Source organism: Taeniopygia guttata, chromosome 2 (genome assembly GCF_048771995.1).
Source record: "Taeniopygia guttata chromosome 2, bTaeGut7.mat, whole genome shotgun sequence".
Lineage (NCBI taxonomy): Eukaryota > Metazoa > Chordata > Aves > Passeriformes > Estrildidae > Taeniopygia > Taeniopygia guttata.
Genome location: NC_133026.1, coordinates 111,033,905 through 111,050,436, shown reverse-complemented (window position 1 = coordinate 111,050,436; position 16,532 = coordinate 111,033,905).

Genomic DNA, 16,532 nt, shown 5'->3' with positions numbered 1-16,532 from the left:
TGAATGAAGGTTGTAATACATATATTACATAGCTAAACATGAGGAAATGGAGGTGCTGTCTATACGGACAAGAGCCAGAATAAAACAGTACTGAGGGTGCAGACTGCTGGTTTTTTCCTACCTTGATATTCCAATCTTTAATTTTCTCTGAGGGACAAAACTGTCACAGTAGTATTAAAGAAAATAGTGGGCATTCTTTTCCTCAGCAGAAACATCATAAAACAAAATCTGGCATTAATAAAATACATTTCAGAAATTATTGATATATATATATATCCAACAAATATTTGTCAATTGTTGCATTTCAATATAATTATCTCTTTAAACAGAAAAGAAAAACAGAATGTAGTAAAAAAGTAATGAAATAGTATTCCAAGGGATGTTTCATAGCATTCCGCCAATCAATCTAACCCTCCCAAAAAAAAGAGGTTTTTTTTGTGATCCAGCTTATAAATTTAAATGTTTAAAATTCAATCATTTTGAGCTTTGCTGTTGAAACATGGAAAAAAAATTATTTTATTTCAGATCACTCACTGAGTCATTTGTCATCACAATGGTGCTTGTTACTGTCACTTTAGGACACATGGCATTTGTAATCAGCTCACCATATGGGGCTTAACATAAGTAGCTATTATTTATCTCAGATGTATTTGTGATATCTTTCCCTATTAAACTTTTCTCCTGAATATCTGTATAGAATATATTCACTACAGTTAGAATTCCATATCCTAAGTGTAAGATAAGATTTAAAAAAACCCAAAAATGACAACTTATGTTGCTGGGTATCCAGTGATTCTCAGTCATCCATATAGCCATTATCTCTTCCAAGTGACAAGATCATTAAAAAAAAAGCTTTCTGTAGCTAAAATTTTCACATATCTGTAAATGTCCTTTAATTAGGAGCAGAAATCCTGTCTTTCTCTCTGCTGTTTTAGCTCATCTCTGTTTTTCTTATTCCTCCTCGGTGAAGTTACTGGGAAACAACAAATTTCACTGGACCTGCTGGACATTTTGTAGGAAATACAAACTGTTTTCTGGATTCACAGAAAATAGTTTTTTTCTAGCACAGGAGATGCACAAGGATCTAGTGTGAAGCCAGTACTGGGTACAGTATCCAGCCTAGAGTGTTACAAGTTAGAGACAAGACATCACTTTCTTTCTTTATTGCTTTTATTCTGAGTGTATAACCTCATGCATAGCTCAGAGCTAAAGAAACCAATAGCAAATAATTCTGTCATCAGGTCTTCTGCATAGTTCCTACTGAAATAGACATAGCTAAGTCTGAATATTTCATGCAGGAAAGAATCTCTTAGCAATCCATTACTTCATTCTGACACTGAGCTACCTGCAGTCCTCATTTTATCTCATCTCATAGTTTGATGAAAAATGCCACACAGACTGGTCATAAAACAAAAACCATGTTGCAAACAAATTATAAAAAGAAAGTCATATAACTATTTTATAAAATCATGCTACATGATTTTCAATTAGATTTTATTCCTGAATATGTTCTCAACAGATATAAAGTTAGTTTATCAGTTCTAGGTCTTTAGGATTTTCTAAATTCTTAGAATATATTGAGAAGTAAGAAAGAAGGCACGGCATTCTATTAGTAAATTGTTTTTTTTCCTCAGGCTGTTTTCTTGCAAAATAGAATCTATTTTACACTACTCTGTATTAAAAAGTAATTTGCTAGCATTGAGCTGGCATATCTCTTCACGATTCTGCTCTACTAACAAAAGCTTCCATCTTTCTAATGATTTAAACACCTTGTAATTGGCCTAAATCTGCACAATCAATGCATTCCCTCTGAGGTTAATGTAGTATATCCATTTAGTTCTTCAATTAAATATAAAATGAAGGATAAGGAATCTCAATATACCTGTCAGCAATTCAAAATAGCTTGCAGGTTTATACAGATGTATGGAGCTCTTAAGAGAAATCAAGAGGTTCCTGCTTAAATTTAATGATATTTTGTGAGTGTATGCAAAGATTATATGTTTTAATTTTTCCACTATTTTCATTATATTGGATTTTCAATTTTCCAGCTGCTTATTAGAGGTTCTCGTGAACTCTCCCTAGTTCCCTTTTTAAAAATTTTTTGTTTTTCCTTTGGTCTGGTTCAACTATAATTTCATTTTTTGTAGCAGAAAAAGACTAAATCAAACAAAAACAAATAGATAAAAATAAGTAAACAAACCACAAAATCTCCCCAACACATGAAGCCAATTGGTTTTACAGCAGAACTTATTAAGAATTACACACAACACTAATAGAAAGATCCTTAAAGTAACAATCAAAGGTTTCTGATGCTAAGAATAAGAAAAAAGTTGTTGTCTTTGTTGCATACAACAAAAAAAAAAATTTTGTGGTAATTTTCTTGCAGTCCTGTCATGTGTAAATTGTTCACATCATTATTAATTGTCTTTAAATTTTTTAGGCTATTTGCTGTGTGTTCTTCCCATTGGAAGGTCATCCTTTAACCTTACTATCTTAATCTATTTTCTTCCTTAATTTAAGCGTATTTCGGTCCATTTCATTAAATGTCCATATCTCAAGCTCCTTCTTTTACTGAAGAATTTTCCTCTTTTCTGTGCATTTATCTCTGCAGATAAAAGTCCAAAATCCCTCACACTTACTTTGTGCTACATCAAACAAGCCACTAGTTTTCTGGATAAACTTGCACACTTGTTTTACTTTCAGTAACGGCTCACTCTTGTGATTCAGGAAAGTACACAGCAAATATAAAGAAATATGTGGAAAATATAACATCAACTATGTTAGAAGTTATTGTCTGTATAATCTATCCACCACTGGTTCTTCTGTAGCCAAATCTGTGCATGGCCAACAGAGAAAGCAGATGTCATGACCCCTATAGTTGAATCATAGGTTCTACTAAGATCAGGTTATTCTTCATAACTTGTGCTGACTTGTACTATTAAAAGCTTGCCCAGGATTTAAGTATTTTGTCTCTTTGTGCATTGCAGGCCTTTAGTTTTCAAGAGATCCATATAAGCAACTTGTCATTCTGCGTATATCCTATGTGCTTCTGCATGTGCCATCTCTGCAAATTGTCTGAAACCGTGGCAGTTCATAAGGGCAGCATACAGATATCCAAACCCATTCTGCAGGAGACTTCATAGGAGAATTTCATCAATTAGTGCTAATGGCAAAGGACAGGCTAAAGAATCCTTTACTGCTCTTTTATCAGTTCTCAGAAACAACATGAAAGCCAATTTTTTTTCATTCAGCAAGAGGTCTACAACGCCTAGTTTGCACACCTGTATGTTAGCCAAAATAGCAACCAATACAAAATTAGTAAATTCTTCTTTTAGTGTTCAAGATTCTGAACAAATGGGAATGGAATAAACTCAAAGGTGTGTGACATGGTATTCCTCATGCTTCTTCCTTAATCAAGAATATAACTGCTAGCTTTCTATTTAACTCTCAACACCTGATAGTGCTCTAGGATGCACCAATAAAAATACAGAAAAAAGTAGGTGGTGCCATGGGCACTTTGAACTAACACAGTTGTCGCAACAATTTCTTTGATCAGCAGGGCACAAGAAGAATAACATCATCAGCAACACATCTGGCCACCCCTGACATTTTCTCCAGGCATGAAGATACAGATATCCATTTAGAGGGTAGGGCTCTTTCAGCATGATAATAAAAGCCTGGGTTCCTCAACTCCTGGTCCCTAGCCTATTTCAGGAAAAAGTTAACAGCATCATCAAAGGAAGCATAAGAAACTACTTTCATGACTTATAACCAAATTTGCAACAGCCACTCTTTCACATTCTCTCCTTTATTGAATCTTCATGTAATGTAGTGAAGTAATACCCATAAATATAACAAAGTAGTTAAATACCTTGTTTGCAACCAGGTAAAGTAAATACATGTGTCTCTTCTATCCAAAAATCCTGATATGAAATTAACCCACTCTCCTTTCAGTATGAGTAGTAACTGCCTACCAGAAAATTGTGTATGTGAAATATAACAAAACCAGTAAAATGACTCAATTATCTTCTGTCTCACTGCGTCAAAGTTAGGGAGGCAATTTTTATATTGATTTTCTCAACAAACCAAAATGATGCCTAAAGAATTTCTATTTTAAAATTCTAGTCTTGGAAATCTAGTTTTTATATGCATATAAAAATAGAAAAAATATTTAAATATATTAAAAACATTATTCCAAATATGAAAAAATTTAATTTATTTATATAGGGTTTCCTTTTTCTTTAAAAACCAATAGACTACATATACCACAATGAAATCTGACAAAATTATTTCCTTGGAATGCATTATGAAAGCTTAGAAAAAAAATACATTAAAATAATATGTAAAATGTAGTTCATCACTGAGAAAGAAATACAAAATATAGAACTATAGCTTGCTATGTTTAGAAAAATCCTACGAAAATAAAGCTTTCTTCTACAAAGGTCAAAGGACAATACCTCCATCTTCAGAGAAAAGAGTTTGTAGAATCTCAGTGCCCTAGATAGCAAGGTGGCTTTTTATGATGTCTTTTTTTTCTGAAATACTTTGTGCAATCTGGTTCTAAACATTTGAATGAGGAGAATATTCTTAGAATTAAATATTTCAGTAGTTTATCCTTGTATTTCAAATAACAGACAGCTTTGTAATTTGGGCTTGTTAAAATGATACCAAAGCATGACTATGGATTACTGTTCAGAATTGAAAAAAGAAGCACTTTCAAATGTACAGCTACTGTTATTGTTCTTTATTTTTTAGTTAAGAAGGAATTAAATGTAGATTTTGTAGATTAACATTTTATTTCTCTTCCCATGTCTCCTCCACTCAGAACTCCCTCCCTTCCCCAAAACAACCTGCTTACAGCAAACCCACTTTTTCTCTCAAAGTGTTTATTCATATATGCATAACAGGGTTTAAACCCATTTTTGATGGGTTTCTTTTGCATTTTATGTCCACATACAAAACTGTAGTATACTGACATATTGATATTATTCCTATATGAGTAGTGAGCTATTTTATGAATAAATGAATTAAATCACTTTATTAGAAATCTGTAGTGACATAAGCACCATGTATTCAGAATGTTTATACTAACTGAAAAATATATTAGTCATCTGAGGCTTTTTTAAGCTCAGAAAAATAGAACTACTTTTAATAGAACTGAAAAAATTAAGAATACTGTCTTTATAGGGTTTTTTAAGATATTTTAAATCTGAATAACAAGAAAGTAGAAGTAAACATACAAGTAGAAGTAAACATGGAAGTAGAATGCAAACCATTTGAAAAAGAAATTCAGCTTGGGTTGAAATCTAAAAGAAATAAAAAATACCTCAGAGAAATTATGAGAGTGTAGAGGAAGCGTTAAAACAATATTCTCAAAATTGTCCAGAGAAAGGCAACATAACCATGAAGCCAAAGACTTGCAATTCTATTGAAATAGGAGCTTTACGTATAGAATGCAGTCACAACTACTTCATAAAAAGGTGGCATTGATGCAAGAATGAGAGCACCAATTTGGAAATAAACCAAAAAAGCGAAAAACACACTTCACATCTCTGGATTGTGATTAAAAGAGAAATCATTATATACAGCCTAGTACCTCAGGTAGGTAAGTATTTGGTACTCAGTAAATTTCCCCTGAGGCCAGAGAACTCATGTCATAAGAAAGAAATGGGCCAAGACAGCATTTCAGGTCAGAAGCATTTTGTTCTCACAGAATATTTTGATTTCTGCTCAAAATTTTAGGCTATCAGAGGTTGGGATTTTATTCCCTCTTGACTTCCTTCAGAAACACTAAGGATATTCCTTAAATATTTTTCCATCCCTCTTAGAAACAGAAGTCAGAGATACATCTCTGAAGAGGTGGTAGATGAGAAGAAAACCTTCATTTTCTGAGAATACGATGCCAGCATTTAAATGAAAATGTAATACGTTAGGAAAACTTGGCTGGAACTATCAAGAGCTTCTTTATGAAATAAATTCATGATGTAAAAGGGCTGTTTCAGAAGCAGCAGAGGTGAAGAGCTTTGAGGTAGGTTGCATCTTTTCTGAGTGAGCAGGAGCTGATTGCCTAGAGCTGGAGAAAGAGGAACTGAAGTAAAAAGGTGAGGGGAAAAAAGATGGATTGTAGTAAAAAGGAGATTATCCATTAGTGGTTTTTTTGAAAGACAATGTCTTGGAAAGACTTTGGCAGAGAAATATTCAGGGAAGATGAAACTCTTGGTTAGTAAAATGTGGATGAAGTTGGGGCAGAAGATAGAGACCTCAGGACTCTGAGTCACTTCCAACAACTCTGTACTTTAGTGTTGATTGGGAGCTTGAGTAAACCCACAAAAACTGCCATATTTTTGATAACTATTCCATATCTCCTTGTAGGGGACTTCTGTAAAGCCTGTGATGGTATTTTTTCTCTTTCTTTTTTCTCTATATAAGAAAACTTCTTTTTTGTTCAATAGGTTTAATTATAATTACACTAGAATCCAGGGTGATTTCTAAAAATCAGAATGCATTTATTTTTTCATTGCTAAATGCTAAATTTCCCATTATTAGCTCTGGCCATGGTAGCTTTATTCTATATTTTTAAATAACTTCTTTTAACTACAAATCAAATTTGAATGATACATTAGCAACAGTTAAAGGGTACTTGAATGATGCATAAATAAAGTGCTCTGAAAGAATGAGCAGTGATTGGGGAATCAGTATGTCTCAAAGTAATGATTCATAGGATAATCTTTCTCTAAATATTTCATTTAAACTCAAGAAAATTTACAAACCATTCATTTGCACCTCTGACTCTAGGCTTCATCCTAAAAACTGTATTATCTAGCCCCTTTACTCAACCAACTTTTTCACACTATTTGTAAATATCAGGTTCCCTGCATCTCTTTAGGCATACTTCTTTTTTTTTTCTGGGATTGAGTGGGGTTTTTTTTGTTTTATTTTTTTGTTTCTTAATGTAAATAGAAAAAAATCAGTTAGACCTATTTCACTAACAAAGATTTTTATGAAAGAAATAATTCAAACTTAATGAATTAATTGTTCTAAATCAGATGTATGAATAAAAAAGAGCTTAGAAGCTTGAATGAATTTATAGCTGAGCTTGGTGGAACATGAAGACAGCTGTAACTGGCTGCATTATTGATGAGAAACACAAAGCAGTTACACAGAACATTGAGTTAAAGAGAATAGAACATTGCTTTTCAACTTCATGTGCAGTCAGATGTTAAAGCTTTATTATCTAGGTGGATCTTGGCGAGTTATTTGTACTGGGATTCGTTATGCTTATGAGGCATTCTCACTTACTAACAATACTAGGTTTTGTTCAGCTTGCCCTAAGAACAAGACCTTTCTAGAACTTTTCCCTTTCTTTCCATTGCCTAATACTTCAAGACAGATTTGGAACTATAACTAAACCATTCGGATTAACTGGCAATTAAAATGAAGGGTGCAGATTAATGCAGTCACTACTATATTATTATTAAAGTACCTAAAGCTATAAAAGTTAAGTCAAGCTTACAGGGAATGTTGCTAGCCACACAATTAGATATCAAATGTAGGGTGGAGTTCCACCACCTTTTCCATTACATTAAATGGCTAATGCTGCAATTGAATTAGGGCATTTTGAGGTACAATGCTGGTATATCTGCCAGCACATCTAAAATATGCCATATTTACAAGTATGACATATCAGTGGAAAATAGCAACCTTAAAAATAAACAAGAAAAATTTTAAAAGTTTAGGCTTAATTTGTAAAGGTTCTGGGTTATTTTCTTATTCTTGCTGACATAATGCAGGCCTACTAATAGAAAATGCTTTTAACAATTTAAAAAAACCCACTTAAATAAAGTGGGTGTGCAATTGAGCCTTCCAACAATTCAATTTTTGAAAATTTCCTGTGATGTCCTTTGTGTTTGCCTAAGTTAGTGGGCAGAGAGAAGCCTGATCTGTGGTCTGTGCCATTCTCTAATAATTAAGCAACCCTTTCTTTAGTTACACCTTGCAAACAAGACTTGTGGTTAGATCAGACCCTATTTCAGTTCAAGGTGTTAGAATGCAATTTCCTGTGCAGACTGCCTCACCCCTCATTTTGAACTCAACTTTTCTACTACTTCTACGTTTTTTCCTTTTCAGATTTCAAGGAAAAAAGACAAGATTTAAGCAGCAAATATAATTCAATAACCTCTCACCCTATACTCCCTTCCTGACTACATTGTTATAAAACAGGAGAGATCACAAGATAAAATTCTTTTCCTCTTCAGGTTAGCTCTCATCAAAGCAAGACAGGGTTTTTGGTTTGGTTTTGTTGTTAATTTGAGGTTTGTTTTGTTTTGTTTTGATTTGGTTTTGGTTGGTTGGTTTGGGATTTTTTCATATGTTGTGGGTTTTTTTGCCTACTGCTGAATTATAACTTGTGCTTTAAAAAAATCTAACAAACTTGATTTATGTTTCACATTAAATCAGTACATGAAGTTAAAATATGTCTTGCTATTCTCTGCTCTTTGGCATTATATCATTAAATTCCAAAATTTTGTAACAGTAAATAATTGAATGTTTAAGAAATTAAAGATTACCTATATACAAAGAAAGAGTTTCTCCTCTTTGTAATTTGGGTCAAGATTTACTTTATTGTGGATAATGGGCACTTGATACCAGTGAAAATCTAGACACAATATGGCTACACCTGCCTGGGCAAATGTTGGCCAGTAGAATGTCTGTGGCTGTAATGGCATTAAACATGCTACAAATTTCTATACCAAAGTCTAGAACTGAATTAGTGAAAATCTGATGAACTGAATAATCAATAAAAGATGGAATGTAGTTTCCAGTCAAGTTTCATGCAAACAAAATCCAGTTTGAGCACTCCCATAAAACATAGCAGCTTTGATAATTGGCTTTTAGAGTTTTGCTTCAGACATGTATTTCTGATGCAATGGAGGCACCCCTACAGGGCTGCCATAAGAAACCAGTTCCACTGTTTTTTGAGGCAAAAATCTAGTATATTGACCAAAATTTAAACTGTGGGCTTAGGATTTGTTTCTTCTGTGCCCAAGAAATCTTACAATGGACATGTGTTCCTAAAAACTTCCTTTCCACTTCAGAGAGTCATCCTTCCTAGGACCTTCATGAGCCATAGCCAGCATCCATTTAACTAACATTTTTTTATTAATTTGCAGAATGAATTTTCTGTTCTGCATAAATGTAAATTAATACGCTACAGCATATGGGAAAATAAATTTCTTTTTTGTATATATTAGTAATCGATATAGGATTGCAATGATTTCAAAACCATGAAAAGCCTAGGCCTAGAAACACATACTACTAAATACTATACAATGTAAATTATAATATTACAGAGTGGATATTAACATCACAAAAACAAAGATTTGGCTTTCTGTCTTCATGGGAGTTATTTGGGAATTTTTTTGTTCTGTGACTTACTATTTGGTCGTTTCCATTTACAGGTCTCAGTGTGATAAAACAGAGCCTTTCAAATTGTGCTGCTATATTGCTGCCAGAACTCATCTCTCAGAAAACAAACAAACAAACATGCAAATTAGATAGTCTAGATGCATTCCAAATTAAGCAATCCACTACCTGCATGTTAATAATTATTAAAAAATTATAGGTAAGTTACTTCAATGTTTTGATCCTTGCACTTAAATTATTTAGCACTTCCACCAAAAGACAATGGTCAGAATGCACATAAGAACACAAATTCACATGAACTCCAAAGATGCTCTGATTCACATACTGTTTCGTTTCCTATTAGTTACAATTAGTCATATTGGCTTGTTTTAGATTAGAGGGAATGGTATTTTAATTTGGATCTTTAAAACATTCTGCCATACAGTTAAATCCCATAAATAGGGATCATTTTCAAGGGAACTGCCATACTATCCTCATCAGGAATATTTCTGTGAACCAGGACCCCAACAAACCCATAATTCTCTTACTCTGTACTTGATTTCAACATTAGTGTGGAAACATAAGCATAAAAAAAATTTAAGCATTACTAACAAAAGTTTTACATAGTCACAGAAAAAGAACCCTTCACACAACATTTATGACCTCTTATATGCATATATATGATATATGAGCAACTCTAAATCAAATTTTTTTTATAATTCGTGATGTACGATATTCCACTAGCACTGAACATGCTGTTACACAAATATGTACAACATAAAGGGAGACTTCAAAGCACATTTATATTTCCTGCAGATGTGATTAGAATACTTATTATTTTATTCTTCTTATGTATAATCAGCCTTTTTTGTATGCAACAATGCAAATGCACTCAAAGTGAGTCCTTTTGAGGCAATGTCTTGTCTGTTTTACTGTAACATGTCTACTAGGATTAAAATTATGCTGCCACTTGCTTTGTAAAATGGAAGTAGTTAACAGATAACTCACCCAAAGCTTCTTCAGAGTTGTTGATTATTTTTTTATTTAAGGTGTGAAGAGGTGAGTAATGAACCTCCTCCTCTCATTTGTTCCTTGTGCATGGGGCTTTGCAGCAATCACAGTCCTGGCAGTTGCCCAAGTCTGTTCACATTTATTCCTTGTAACAAACCAGCTTGTCTGTCACCATCACTTTCTTCTTTTCCCTGGTGATCACCCATTCTCACTAACAATTCCCCAGTTCTCCATTTACTCTGAAATATGCCTGCTGTCAAAATGATTTAACACTTCATGTGCAAATGTTATGTTTGCTTGTTTTTAAAATGTATGAAAGGAAAAAATCACACAAAAGTCTGCATTGTCATTCCTGAAATATAAATTTTGTCTAATTCCTAAAAGAAAAAAGCTTTTTTAAATACTTAAAATCATCATGAACTTTAAAATATTAATTGACAACTAATTTTTTACAGAGTAATAAAATAAATTTATTTTAATTGAGCTTTTCTTAATAATATGCATTGACACATTTGGGTTTAGGTGAATTGGAACTCAAGAATTATGTCTGCCATGATACTTTCTAAACTTCTTCATTTTATTCTGTTCCTTCTCTTGCATGAAGAGCTAATCAAGGAATTGAGCATGCTTTCCTAGATATTTTGTTCTGTGGTACATCCATTTACAATAAAATATCATTATTAATAAATTTTTAATAAATAGAATTGCACCCATGTTTTTCAACTGAATACTTCTGTCATATGTTTTTACCTTCTCTAGTATCCATGTCCAGGATACACAAATAATAGTCTAGCTTCTGTCCCTGATCCAAAAAGTGAGATTAAAGTCATGTAACTTAAAATTTAAAAATTGTTCAATTCACGTGTTCTTCTTTGGAAAACCACTACAGTGAAAACCTCACAGCACATATTCCATGCAAAACTCTGCAAGTTAGTAGGAAACATACTCTTCAAGAAACATACTAATTCAAGAGTTCAAGATCTTGAAAACTAGCGGCCGGAAATGTCAGATGAGCCTGATTTTGCAGATCACCTCAATGGACGGAACTGACTAGAGGACTGAAGTCTTAATTGGCACTAGATTAGTTTCTTCATGGCTACCTCTAATTAAACCTATAATTATATCAAACTTAATTGCCGCACAAACTTAATTCAGGGTCATTATTTTCTAGAGGGAGGTTATAAAATTCATTGTAAATGCCGAATGAAGACAGCTTTTTCTTTCAGAGAGCCATGCATATTTACTCCCTCCTGTCTTTAGTGTAGGCAGTCTCATATTATGGAAAATAAATATTTTGAGTATTTTTCTATCTCTACTCACTTTGCCAAAATGGGAACATGACAACATGTTTATTCCTAAAATTTTAAACTCAGTCTAACTAAACTTAAATGAATCAAAAAGCCTACATAGTCTACCAGCGCTGACAGAGCATGTTAACTCCACATATAAATGCTTAAGTTTAGTAACATATTCAACATTTTAACATATAACAACATGCAAGAATATAGTTAACATGTTAAGTTTAATAACATGTTTAAGTTCTATTAATGCATAGCAAAAGGAAGCTCCAAAGAGAAATGTCTGCGGGCACCATGAATATTTTACACATTCAAACCAAGTACTTTGAATTGAAGTATGTACTAGGAGTATGTCCCTGTAGCATATGACTAAAAATGCTTGCAATATTTGTACTAAAAATATATGTTTGCACTTGCTTTATGATGGAAATGAAAGTAAGAGCAGGCAAAAATAGTCCCCATAATTCAGTTTACAAAAATAACACTTCTTTTCTATCACTGTCTCATAATGAATCTAGTGATGAATTACCTGAGTAAAAATAAAATTTTTAATTAAAATCTTTGCAAGTATTTCTACATGGTAAGGGGGTTTACCATTATTTATTCCCAAATTAAATAATTTACCAAAAGGAATGGAATCATAGAATCATCAATGTTGGAAAAGACCTTCAAGATCATCTAGTCTAATCATCAAATCAGCACTGTCGCTGTAACCTCTAAACCACACCAACCAGCACTAGATTCAGATGTGTCTTAAACACCTCCAGAGATGGTAACTCCACCACCTCCCTGAGGAACCTATTCCAAAATCTGACCACCCTAACAGTGAAGAAAATTTTTCTAATGTCTAATCTGAATATCCCCTGTCTCAGCTTAAGGACATTTCCCCTTGCCGCTCACATTTTGGCATAAATTTTGCTGGGAAAGGTAAGGAATCAAAGCATGTTAGACTCAGTACTATGATTTTTAGAGTGAAATTTATAATAGCATCTTAATGTGCTCTCTATAGGTTAAGCTTAGATTATAATAAGTAGAATAATTGCCCAATGTATGGCAATGCTCATTCTAGTCCAAGTGCACCAGAATTAAGGTCTCACTGAGAAAAGAGTTGTGAGCATTTTTTTATACTTGAAAGCTACTCAATTTTCCTGCTTTTTGACAAAAACATTTTTAAATCACACAAAAGCATAAATCAGAAAATCTGTTCTTCAAATTAACTGGCTTCTCACCCAAAAGGCAAGTTCTGATCACACCTTCCTTTCCAAGGCTGTGCTGATTTTTTCTAAACAAGAACATTCAGAGGGGGTAGGTCTGACAGTAGTAGTATCTAACAGGATGATACAATGAGGAAACTGTTATTTCCAAAAATCTCAGCTTAATGCAATTTGTTACACAAGCTGACTTGTTTAATCAGAAGAAGACTTTTTATTAAAAATAAACAAAAAAATTTTGTCTTAAGATGTGCAGCCAGAAAACATCTGTAGTGAAATTCTTTTCTCTCCTCATAAACATTCATTATTTTTATATTTCATGAAGAAATGAGAGTCAACAGTTGCACTTATTTTTTAAAGACAATAGCAGTTTTTGCATTAAAAATTAGGTACTCCTCTGGTGGAACTCTCCAAGATTCATGGTAGAACCAATGGAAAACCTTCTAAAATATATTTATAATATTTATCTTGAAGCAAAGCCTGCTTGCTCTCATGTCTGCTCTGGATGAGTGATAGATCAGCAGAAAGTGTTGTCCCCTGTACTCTGCTTCAGTAAGAGGCAGATAGTGAAGGTAGAGACAGGGAGGGATTTACTCTTTCCCAGGCATACACAAAGTGGAATTTGGATGACTTCTAGGTGCAGGATCCAATGTAAAAAATAACCAACACAAACAATCTGCAACAATTGACAATATTTTCTGTGGACCAAAAGGGAAGACACTGGAAGGCAGGGGAAGAAACTTTAATTGTGACTTGATTTGTGTTTCTTCTTTGCAATGAGTTCACTCTTAATGTGGGACTTAAAGAATTAGCTTCTTCTGCTTTAAAAATTTAAGTAAGCACTTGACATATAGCCCTAACTACTAAGTCCTGAAAAATACAAATGCTATCAGTCAAAATTTAAGAGATATTTGATCTGTCTTAGGGGTTTTAAGGATCTTTTCTATAATTGTAGATTTTGTTATCTTCCACCTACACATTCTGTCACTGGAGACAGCTTAAATCTCCAAAGAAGCCTTTTAAACACATTTAAAAAATTACTGTATTAGAATCCTGTCTTCACACTCTTAACCTTTGAGATTGAAAATTTTTATAGAAAAGATCTCTGTGGTTTTTTAGGTGGATGTTTTAATGCCAGTCAGATGAGAAAGCCTTTCAGAGAAGAAGCATTAAAAATAATGCAATTATTTTGAATTTAATTCCTATCAGTGAAGAGATTCTTTTTGACACGCAAAACTATATTTACTGGTTTAAAATTGCATTTCAAAAACCAAATGCTTACTATCTACAAATGTAAAGTAATGTAGTCATAACTCTATGCTATTTTGAGTATCTTTTTTTTGTCTTAAATAAATGAGGGATGATGTTTATAGATCAAGAATAATCTTTTCTGTATGCTAATCATATAGCCTGGTCACTCTGAACAATTGGGTCAGATGAGCATAGCAAGCTGTATGACTTTGAAGTGTATGTTTATAACACTTTGTCACATATTTGCAAGAAAGGTAAATTCTGAAATGATAAAAACAAGTCAGCACTACACATTCTGCCTAATAGCATCACCATTTATATACTGTTCTTAAAAACCTGTGTATAAGATTTTGCTGAAGTCAGTAATATATATGCATTCAGGAATCAAACTTCTAATTAACTTAGGAGTGAGAAATTAATTTAAAAGTGAGAACAGCAGAATTCTTTAAACAATCTGGCCTCAAAACAGGACAGAAATTCCCTACCGGCATTTTTGTTCATTTTAACAGAACCTGGTCTACTCAGTTGATTTCATTATTTTTTCTTTAATAGGATGCTGGAATGTATTTCAAAATAACAAGATTGCACAGACATACCATTAGTCATCAAATGCATTTTCTATCTGACTTCCATGTGGAGTATAGAAGTCCTGCTTCTATAATAAACAGAATTTTAATCATCTGTCTGTAAAACTGGGTGTTACAAAAGCAAATGAGCAGCAAGTAGAAACATTAAAAGAAATAAATGTCACATGAAGATCAAAAAAAAGAAATGTAGAAGAAGTGATTTAGTCACATCCTGTAGGACAAAATATGTCTTTAGCTACTATGACAGATTTTCTAAGCAGCTAACCATCAGTGTTTTCAAAAGAAAATACTGGACAAATAAATGTTGCACAATTTTCATATATTTGACCCAATTCAGATCTCTGAAACAAAGGAGAAGGTTGTTTTTACTAGCAAAAACCTGCAGACTGACTTTCTTACTAGCTGAAAATTATTTTCTAAAAGGAAAACATAGGCACAAAAATAGTCTACAACAGGTTTAAAATCCTTGAAGTTATTCCAACATTTTTCCTGGTCCCTATGAGCTCAGCATCTTCTTATATTTCACCTAAATAATTTCCTTTTAACCATTCCTTGATTTTCCATCTCTACAGCATAAACAAGAGCAGAAGAAATTCTGTCTGTGCTTCAAGTCAACAGCAAAATCTGCTTTAACTTCCAAGTAGATCTTGCATGATGAAAGAAACCTATCATCTTACAGATATGAAAGCATCTATTTTTTTTGTCAGCTTGCTTGATCTAAGAATGAAAAGCAATGCACATTTAACAGATGTCCTACCCTTCTTCAGTAGCAAACCCTACACTGCTGTGCCCTCATCCCAGGTTTTTGCTGGCATTTTTCTCCCTCATGTGTCTTTGGTGGTTTTTTTGTCAATGTCAAAATGAAGTTATTGGAAACTTCTGCATCTGAGACCAATGCTCACATGAAAGCTACAAAGACAGTCTTAATTCTTTAATTTGCTTTCATATTTACAGGTCATGTCTTGTAGTTTAATATACAGCTTTAAAGTTCCACGTATGTTATTTTCTCAAAAAAAAAAAAAAATAAAAACAAGAAACAAACTACACCTTTAAAAATCCATTAAAATTCATTTTAAACAACCAAACACATTAACCTTCGAGTCTGATCCTCCAGAAATATCCCATGGCCATTTTTTTAAAGGCTTACATTTCCACATGCTCGGGCTATAGCACATTAATAAAAATTAGTTTGTGTACAGATTTTTGATAGAATTTAATAGTGTGTTCAATCTTAAAGTTTAAATTACCTACTAACATTTGTTATTTTGGTCACAAACATGAGTAAAAATGTCTCCATACTAGAATATAATCAAAGTACTTTTCTTACTAAAAAAGTCATAAAAATATTTTAATCAGGAAAAAAGTGCAACTATATCACACTTATTGGAATCGTATCCCAGCTATTCCAGGTATAACCAAATTTAAGTAAAACAGACTAAACAGTGAAATTAAATTTCTTTTTGGTTTAGAGGTTATTTTCATCACTTATTTCAGCTACTATTTTCTGCTTTTGTATTTGTTTGAAATTCAGCAGTACTAAAACCATAATCCCTGCAAGATTTACCCTGCTTATTGTGCACACACAATTATTCTGCATAAGCGATAAAAAATCTTGACACAAAATCTGAGCTGACATAGATTTACCTAAACATAAATGACATTTGATGTTATTTCCCACTCTGTCTTAACAGAAATCTTTCTGAGGGATTCGTGACACCCACCTACAGCCATGGACACTGCCTGGTTTGTCTTCTGAAGATCACTCTGTAATA